Source organism: Haemaphysalis longicornis, unplaced genomic scaffold, assembly GCF_048455015.1.
Source record: "Haemaphysalis longicornis isolate Haplotype H1 unplaced genomic scaffold, Haemaphysalis longicornis Haplotype H1 scaffold_1, whole genome shotgun sequence".
In the NCBI taxonomy this organism is placed as follows: Eukaryota; Metazoa; Arthropoda; class Arachnida; order Ixodida; family Ixodidae; genus Haemaphysalis; species Haemaphysalis longicornis.
The window spans coordinates 50,800,320-50,808,326 of NW_027526203.1; the positions used below are offsets into that span (position 1 = coordinate 50,800,320).

The 8,007-nt window shown below is 45.6% G+C and overlaps 1 long non-coding RNA gene and 1 other non-coding gene across 2 annotated transcripts; both read left to right on the forward strand.

Annotated features, from left to right (window-relative positions):
* The first annotated feature begins 944 nt into the window (after positions 1-944).
* Trnaa-ggc (transfer RNA alanine (anticodon GGC)) lies at positions 945-1,017 on the forward strand. The gene has a single exon. It is a non-coding gene; the product is annotated as a tRNA-Ala (tRNA).
* Positions 1,018-4,107: 3,090 nt separating this feature from the next.
* Positions 4,108-7,606, forward strand: LOC144164057 (uncharacterized). Its single transcript, XR_013321027.1, has 3 exons — positions 4,108-4,804; positions 5,746-5,818; positions 7,261-7,606. It is a non-coding gene; the product is annotated as an uncharacterized LOC144164057 (long non-coding RNA).
* Positions 7,607-8,007: the final 401 nt, after the last annotated feature.

An 8,007-nucleotide genomic window follows, 5' to 3' on the forward strand; every position in this document is an offset into this window, starting at 1 on the left:
TCTTCGCCACATGATAGGAGAGTGCGACGTCAGCCCAAAACACCCTCCCCTCATCAGCAACTCCCCCACTAAGAACCCCACCCTTACCCCTAGCGAGCGATGGGAGATATTGCTGTCCAGCCCCGCCTTGGAGGATCAGCTACAGCTGGTTACCAGGGGCCAGGTGGCGAAGGCAGCATATGGAATCCTGTGAAGAGGGATCCACTCTCATCCAGCGCGTTTAGCGCTGACACGCTGTGCAATTAAAGTTATTCCTCATTGTCTGCTCCCGCGGAGCCCCGCCACTTCCTGTTCGAGAGCTCTCCTGGCCTCCCATACGCCGCCGGCTTTCACGCGCGTGTGTGCGTGTTGTTGCTGTTGTTTATCTATTTCCACCGAAAAAAAGAAAACGCTCATGCATCGCGCATTCAATGAATAACAACTATTTATGCTGCTAGGGGCTTCTCTGAAAGGTAAGCGCCCTGTGACAAATAAACAACACGCAGGCCGTCGTTTCTCGAGTGGTTTGTGTACACTCCGAGAATAGGAGAGTTAGACGAAGTTGAGGAGCTTGAGTGATTTGTGCGCACTCGGAGCTAGCGTCTAGCTGAAGTTCGAAGTTTTTCCTTTATTACTCATGTACCCAGTTGTCCTACTGTAAATAGCTGTATATAAGCTCTTCGTTTCATTTAATCAACCCCAACGCCTTGAGTTCGTCAATTCGACCGCCGTCTCCAAGAATTTCAACACCATCGCCCTGCCAGCCTCCTGCCAAATCAACCGGAGCCCGGGCGATTGGGTTCCTGATCGACACCGGACTTCGGGGAAACGAACGTGCTTGGGGGTGGTAGCCAGGGTGGTAGCAAGGGGGAGGTAGCCAGTCGGAGTGGCGCTGGCTACCACCCCCAAGCACAGGAAAAATTACATTGACATAAATACCCCAGAAAGTGGGGGGGGAAATCGCCCCGCCGGTAGCGTAGTGGTTTTCGCACCAGACCGGCATTCTGGAGGTCGTGGGTTCGGATCCCACCTGGCGGGCATTTTTTCTCCACTTTCTTTCCAAATTCTTTATCTGTTTCAAAGAGCAACCACATCCTCCCCTTTGCTTTCCGAGGTTTTCTTGACTGCCAACCCTTATTTTCTGTCTCATTACAACGAGCCCCTCATTTCCTATTCTGATTCGCTACACGCATAGCGAGGGCCTCTGTTATGGCAGTCTTGGTGCCATATGAAGCTTAAGAGGGTTCAACGCTGTTCGAGGACTCTCGACATGCCGTAGGCACTCGAGTCACGGCCCGGGGGTTAAAAAGAAGGTCCCCATACACCCCGAGTAGTCCGAGTGGCACTGGCTACCACCCCCAAGCACAGGAAACAAAAATACCTAAACATAAATACCCCAGAAAGTGGAGGGGAAAATCGCCCCGCCGGTAGCGTAGTGGTTATCGCACCAGACCGGTATTCTGGAGGTCGTGGGTTCGGATCCCACCTGGCGGGCATTTTTTCTCCACTTTCGAAATTCTTTATGTGTTTCAATGACCAACCACATCCTCCCCTTTGCTTTCCGAGGTTTTCTTGACTGCCAACCCTTATTTTATATATATATATATATATATATATATATATATATATATGTATATATATATATATATATATATTGCAAACGTGTTTATTGACAGGGGTGCGCGTTTCCAAGTAAAGGCAAAGAGGAATAGCCGTAGCTATGACCAAGGTGCAGCGAGCTATCCGAGATCGTGGCGCGTTTTCAGCGAGGCCGGTACTGTATTTTCGTCGTATTCACAGTCCCCATTCGTTGCATACCCATTATTCCACGTACAGAGGGCAACACACTTGTCTGTAACACAGGATTCGTACTTATAACCCTATCTTGCTTCGGCTGAAAAGCATTTGAAGAAAACTATTGTGTAATTCTGATGTCTTAACCATATATTTTTTGACCTCAACGTTTTTTTGTGAGAAGTTTGAGTCGTCAGTTTTGAGAGGTACCTAGTTGAAGTCGGACTCGGTGTTAAAGACAAGGGTGTTGGGCACTGTCGTCGCATACCCACTATAAAACTCTAAAAGGGCGAATCTATCGCACTACAATGATTGTATATATGTATGTATATATATATATATATATATATATAGTCTGCAAAGATGAAAACACACAGAGCGCGAAAAAAATAAGGTTAGTAGAGACAGACACACGAGAAAAACATAGAAAATAGAAATAAGTTTACTGACGTTTCAGGAAGGGGACTTCCTTTCTTCTTCAGGACTTCCTTCTTCTTCACTCTGAAGAAAGGAAGTCCTCTTCCAACGTCAGTAAACTTATTTCTATTTTCTACGTTTTTCTCGTGTGTCTCTGTCTCTACGAACCATATATATATATATATGTATATATATATATATATATATATATATATATATATATATATATATATATATATATATATATATATATATATATATATATTACAATGTGTGAGTAGCCAAAGAACGAAATGTTAGTACATAGCCCCAAGCATTGCGAACATGTGCTAGGGCTCAGCTGGAAGAACCCAAGCAGCCGAGGCCGATTGCCAATGATTAGAAACCCCATGGGTCCCCATTGGCTTCCGAGCCGTCGGCCACTCATCGGTAACTTGGCTGAAAGATTGAGTGAGCGCCAAGCAAACGGCGACCGGAAGTAACGTCAAGCGGAAGGCTCATCGGAAGCCGAGCTTCAGCTGACGGATAAAAGCGCATTTTGGCCTTGAGCTTGCCGAGCCCGTGACGGCGACGGTTAGAGCGGGTGAACAGGCCACAACGCAGCAAAAAGTAGTACCTAAAGAACCACAGCACCGGGCCATGAAACAAAGCGTACTTAAACTAAAGTGCAGCGTATTCAAAAAAGCGTGAGACAGTGTTACACGTTCAGTAGGAATGGGTCATTTGTGTGTCCTAACGCAACGGTGACCGTCGAACTACTTCAGCGTTGTGCCTTTGCGCGTTCTTTGAACCCGCGGCGGGGCGGGTGGACGGTCGCGTTGCACCGACGGCACCGTCTCTTTTGTGGCATTGAAACTGCGGTAGTACTCCTGTACGTGTCTGTGAGGTGCGTTTTGGTGTCGGTGGCTCTGTGAAGTATACCTGACTGATGGAATAACACCGTTTGCCTGCTGTGGGCGCCGCTGAAAACGTAAGTCACCATTTCATTTTTCCTATCGCGGTGCGGGAGATTTCGCGCTCGTTCCCGCTAAAACTTCAGCTGTCGTTTATAACAACTAGCGCCCATGAGTGCTGCTTAGCGTTGTTGGTTCTTGCGAAGAAAAAAGCGGTCACATACGCGGAAGTCACATTTGTGACTTCCATTTGTGTGACGGCCGTTCTAGCTATCCTTTTTCCGGCTTTGTGTTTTCCGAACAAGCGGCCGTGCTCCCACTGCAGGTTCACGACGTTCAGAATGCGTTGAAGCAAGACTCGTGTGCAGTATAAGAGTTGCGGATGTTCTAAGCTGACTTACTTAAACTCTAGCTATAAATAAAGCTTCCGTTTCATTATTTTCTTGAGCAAAGTAAAGATATTGTCGAGCGACAATGTAATTACACTGCCGCTGGGCTTCTCCGTCGGTTCCGTTCGCATCTGGCGCGTCTGACGAGGCAGTGAGCGGCGGCGACAGCAACACCGTAACCAGTTTAATACTTTATTTGTGGCTTTGTTTTGTTACCCCTCAAAATATAACGCATTCAAAGATCACAAGGTTTGTATTCAACCTCCAGGTTGGCATAGATGCCTTGCAAAAAAAAAAAAACCTGAACGTTCGTGCGTTCCGAACTCATTGTGTAGTGCGTTGCCTTGTAGCCTCTGGGTCCCGCGTTGTTCGCGAACAAAACTTACACTAATAAAACGTTGACGGCACGTGACGACATTTCAGTCGCGATTATGGGGTACAGTAGCCACAACAAATTTCGCGGAACCGCTGCCGTGTTGCTTTGTGTATTGGACCTTTTTAATTACCTTGCGTGACTGCAACAAGAGTGAAGCCCATTTTCGGTGAAATTCCGGACTGTTTTCTCAAGAACGAGCCAAGTAACTGCTACCGTAGAACGCAGTATTGAGAAATAAATAGTGCAGTACGTTCCCATTGGACCACAGATATCCGTAGGACATCCGTTTTACAGCCGAACGTCCAATTCCCGCGCTCGACGTCTGGTGGACGTACTTCGGATGTATTTTTCTGGGAAACGTGAACGTCCGTTCAATTTGGTCCGACGGACGTCCGAGCTACGTTTGTGCATGGACGTCCGCTGGACGCCCATCGTACGTCTGTATGGTTGAAGCAATATTCCTCGGTCATGTTAGTAACTCATCGTAATTAGCCTCGCGTTAATTATGTTCGGGAGGCAAACAATTTGTAAGCTCAGAAAACAATTGTAGTAGCTGTAACCCTCGCGCCTTTCTGGCTCACGCACAAATAACTCGTTGCGGCCCGAATGGCCCGTGCCCGTACGATTCAACGAGTTATGTTCGAATTAAAAAAAAAACAAAAAACGACAGCACATCTCATAAAGTTTTATAAAAACAGTTGGGTTGATATGCAATGTTGTATTGTTTGATTTGCTGCTAATTAGGGTAAAAAGTATCTTTTTAATTGTGACTAAAGTTTTTCATTGTTTTTCTTTTGTGCGATGCAAAGCCAACACTGGTCAAAACACTTCAAGCCGTATAGCCATAGCCATTCGCGTTTGTGTGCAAGATGCGAAGCGCCAACGAACTTCGATTATCTTAGCGAAAGAAACCCTGCTGCTTTCTTCTAGACATCTTTTTGCGTCCTCAACGAAAGGTAAATAAGTGCCGGTGAATGGGGAGGGGGCGGGGAAATCGTCTTAAGCTTTCCGTGTACTGCAAACGCCGTCTAGCCGTACGCTGTGCCGAAGTTAGGCATAACTGGCTAAGCTCGTTTTGAATGACAGCGTAAAAATGCGCTCAGGGAATCACCTTTTCTTCGCAAGCATAGGCGCGATAAATTAGTTATACCATTTTCTTAAAGATATCAGCGGTACGTGCACGTACTCTCGTTGAAAGAAAGTCGTTGAGCATGCCCGCGTTCGCATTCAGCCCGGCGCTACCTACGACGTGGTGTGCGCAGTGGCTACTTTTACGTTCACTCAGGTTTACGGAAAGGGTTGAAACAATTTTTACTCTGTGAGCTCGTTGCGGAGGTGCGTTATGCATTGGCCTTGAGGTGAAATGTAGGCACGCTGTCACGAAACATGTAAGAAGCCGTACGGTGCGCTGTAGGTAGGGGGTGGGGTATAGATAGACGCCGTAAAAGCGCGTAGGTGAAAAGCATGCATCGTATCGAAACGCACCCCACTGACTCTGCCAAGCTTGGAGTTGGGCCACTTGGTATATTAAAAATATTGAAATGTGAGGGGTGGGGGGAGGCATTTAGCCTGGCCAATCGGGCTTTCGGTGCGCATAGTTACGTCCCTCCGCAACTGCCAGTCACCGTGTGAATGTATTGTGCATAAAGGCCCATTCAAACTTGCGACAGGAGCAACAAAAGTGGTGCCGATTTCTTTTCTTGTTGCTGCTATCTACATTAGCTGTAGATTCGAGCCAACCAAAATAGTTCAAAAGCAGGCTAAAATTCTTTTTGTGTGTATAATAATGTAGCCATATATAGGACTGCATAAACCATGAAGTTTGAATTTACATGTATTTGACTTCTGTCGGGTGGCTCCAGAAAGAAACCTGCAATTGTTGCTTTTGATTTTGCAGGTGCTGACCGAGGAGTTGGGGAAACGTTTGAGCCAAGATGTTCCTGGCATGAAGCGTGATGGGCACATGAAAGGTTGTACTTACTTTGGGGGTTATAAAGCGTTAAATAAAGAATTTTCAAGCTTTGCGACATTGTATCTGTTTTGCATGCCGTACTTTGCAACATGTAATCTATTTCATTCAGTATATTTGTTTTAGCAGCCTGCTTAACTGTTCAATACTTCTTTTTCAAGCTAACTCTTTGTTCTTTAGCGTGCATTGTGGGAAGTTTTGTCTTTAGCAATTTAATGGAAATATCCCAAACATGTTCGGTATAGATTCATGAAGTTTAATAGTGTAGGTTTCAGTTTTCTAGTAAACTTGAGAACCTGTACTTGCTGTAAATTTCAGTGCTTTATTGATAACATGCCTTGAAGTACTCCAGCTTTAAGAATACTCAATACAAAAGCCTCTTCTGTAGCTTGATTTGGCAAAAACCTAATTCTAAGTGCTCGTACCACACACGGTGTGGACCGACAGCTCCACACCTTATTCATGTTTTTCTTAGCAAGAGTGGGAGGAGGAGGATAGACAGCATCGTAATGTGGTGTGGGGCCCTCAGAAGAGTGGGAGCAGTGATGCTTGCAGTAGCATAATACAGTTGAAAGTTGCGAGCTTATCGTAACCCCTTTTCAATACGGAACCATGTGTACACTGTGGGCTGTCATGTTGAAGCATCCAGTTCACCGGGGTAACTGCCTACTACAACTTATTCATATTTATGTTGACACAGCAGCCCGCAGTGTATTCATAGTCCTTATTGAAAAGTCATGACGATAAGCTTGCAACGTTCCACTGTGCTTCTGTAACATCACTGTTCGCACTCTTGGCCAGAGAAATATGAATAGGGTGTGGGGTTGTCTGTCCACAGAGTATATGGGGCAAGCATTTATAATTAGGGTTGTGCCAAAACAAGCTACAGAAGAGGCTCTTGTATCAAGTATTCTTAAAGCTGGAGTAGTGCTTCAAGGCATGTTATCAACAAAGCACTGAAGTTTAGAGCGAGTACGGGTTCTCCCTGATTCGAAAAATTCAGGGCTAGAAGCGGACGTCCGGAGGACATCCCATATCCGCATTTTGTTATCCCTTGGACGTCCCCTGTACATCTCGGTTTGGAAATGTCCGATTTTGAACATCCGCCGGATGTCGGGAAATCCGGCTAGGACGTCTGTCGGACGTTCATAGAATGAGCAATTCCTTTGCATCGGACCATCCCACGGACGTCCCTAAAACGTCCGCTGGCTTTCTGCGGATGTCTAACGGACGTCCAAATGTCCGACACCGGATGTCCAGCGGATGTTTTATGGACGTCTGTGGTCCAATGGGTTTTATGTTTCATAGCGAGTGTTAACAAGCTAGAACTTTAGGCACGGACATATTTTCACGCGGACATGTGGTAAGGCTGGTGCAAAGTGCTGTATTTAGTAAGCAGCGTGCATTTAGCATTGTAGTGAACTATTTTTTTACTTATTACAGGCGTTACGACGTAAAGGTGTTTCCCGTGGACAAGTGGCGGATGCAGCCGAGACAAGCTTTCGAAGCTGGCCTATTCTACAATAGTGCTGTTGAACAACATATCGTGATCTTGGCAGGTCGGAGAATTACCGGGGATAATGGTCCTGTTTTCATTTACCTGAATGCTTCTGTTTCGTAGGCATCTTAAGCAGTTAAACGAAGCATAATCGGTTCGCGCTTCATGAGCAGCGCTTTTTAAAATTTTTTCTCGACTATTGTGTGTGCTTGCTTTCGTGTTTGTGTTCGTATTCTTGCCACTGTTAAGCCAGGTTTCTTGTAAATTTGATATGCATAATAAAAAAAACTAGAGAGAGACTCGGCGTGTTGTGTTGCTCAATTGTTTTTGACAATTGAAGTCACGTAATTGCTTCGCAAAGTTGATGCAGTTTGTTTATTGTCTCGCGGTCCCATTTCTGTTTTATACATGTCATTGTACAAAAAATTATTTAACGAGTGCGCTATAAATAAATAATGCGCACTCGTTAAATAATTTCCTGTACAATGGCATGTATAAAGCAGAAATCGGGCCGCGAGGCAACTCATAAAATAGGCATTGGTCATAAGGACTGGCCACTAAGCCAAAAATGTGCATGAAACCTGGGGTCCACCTATAGGCAATATCATGGCAACATACTTTGCCAAGCGTTGCCCAATATTGGCCTTCCAGAGCTTGGCCAATTATTGGCTTGTCACCTTTCCCAAGCGCCA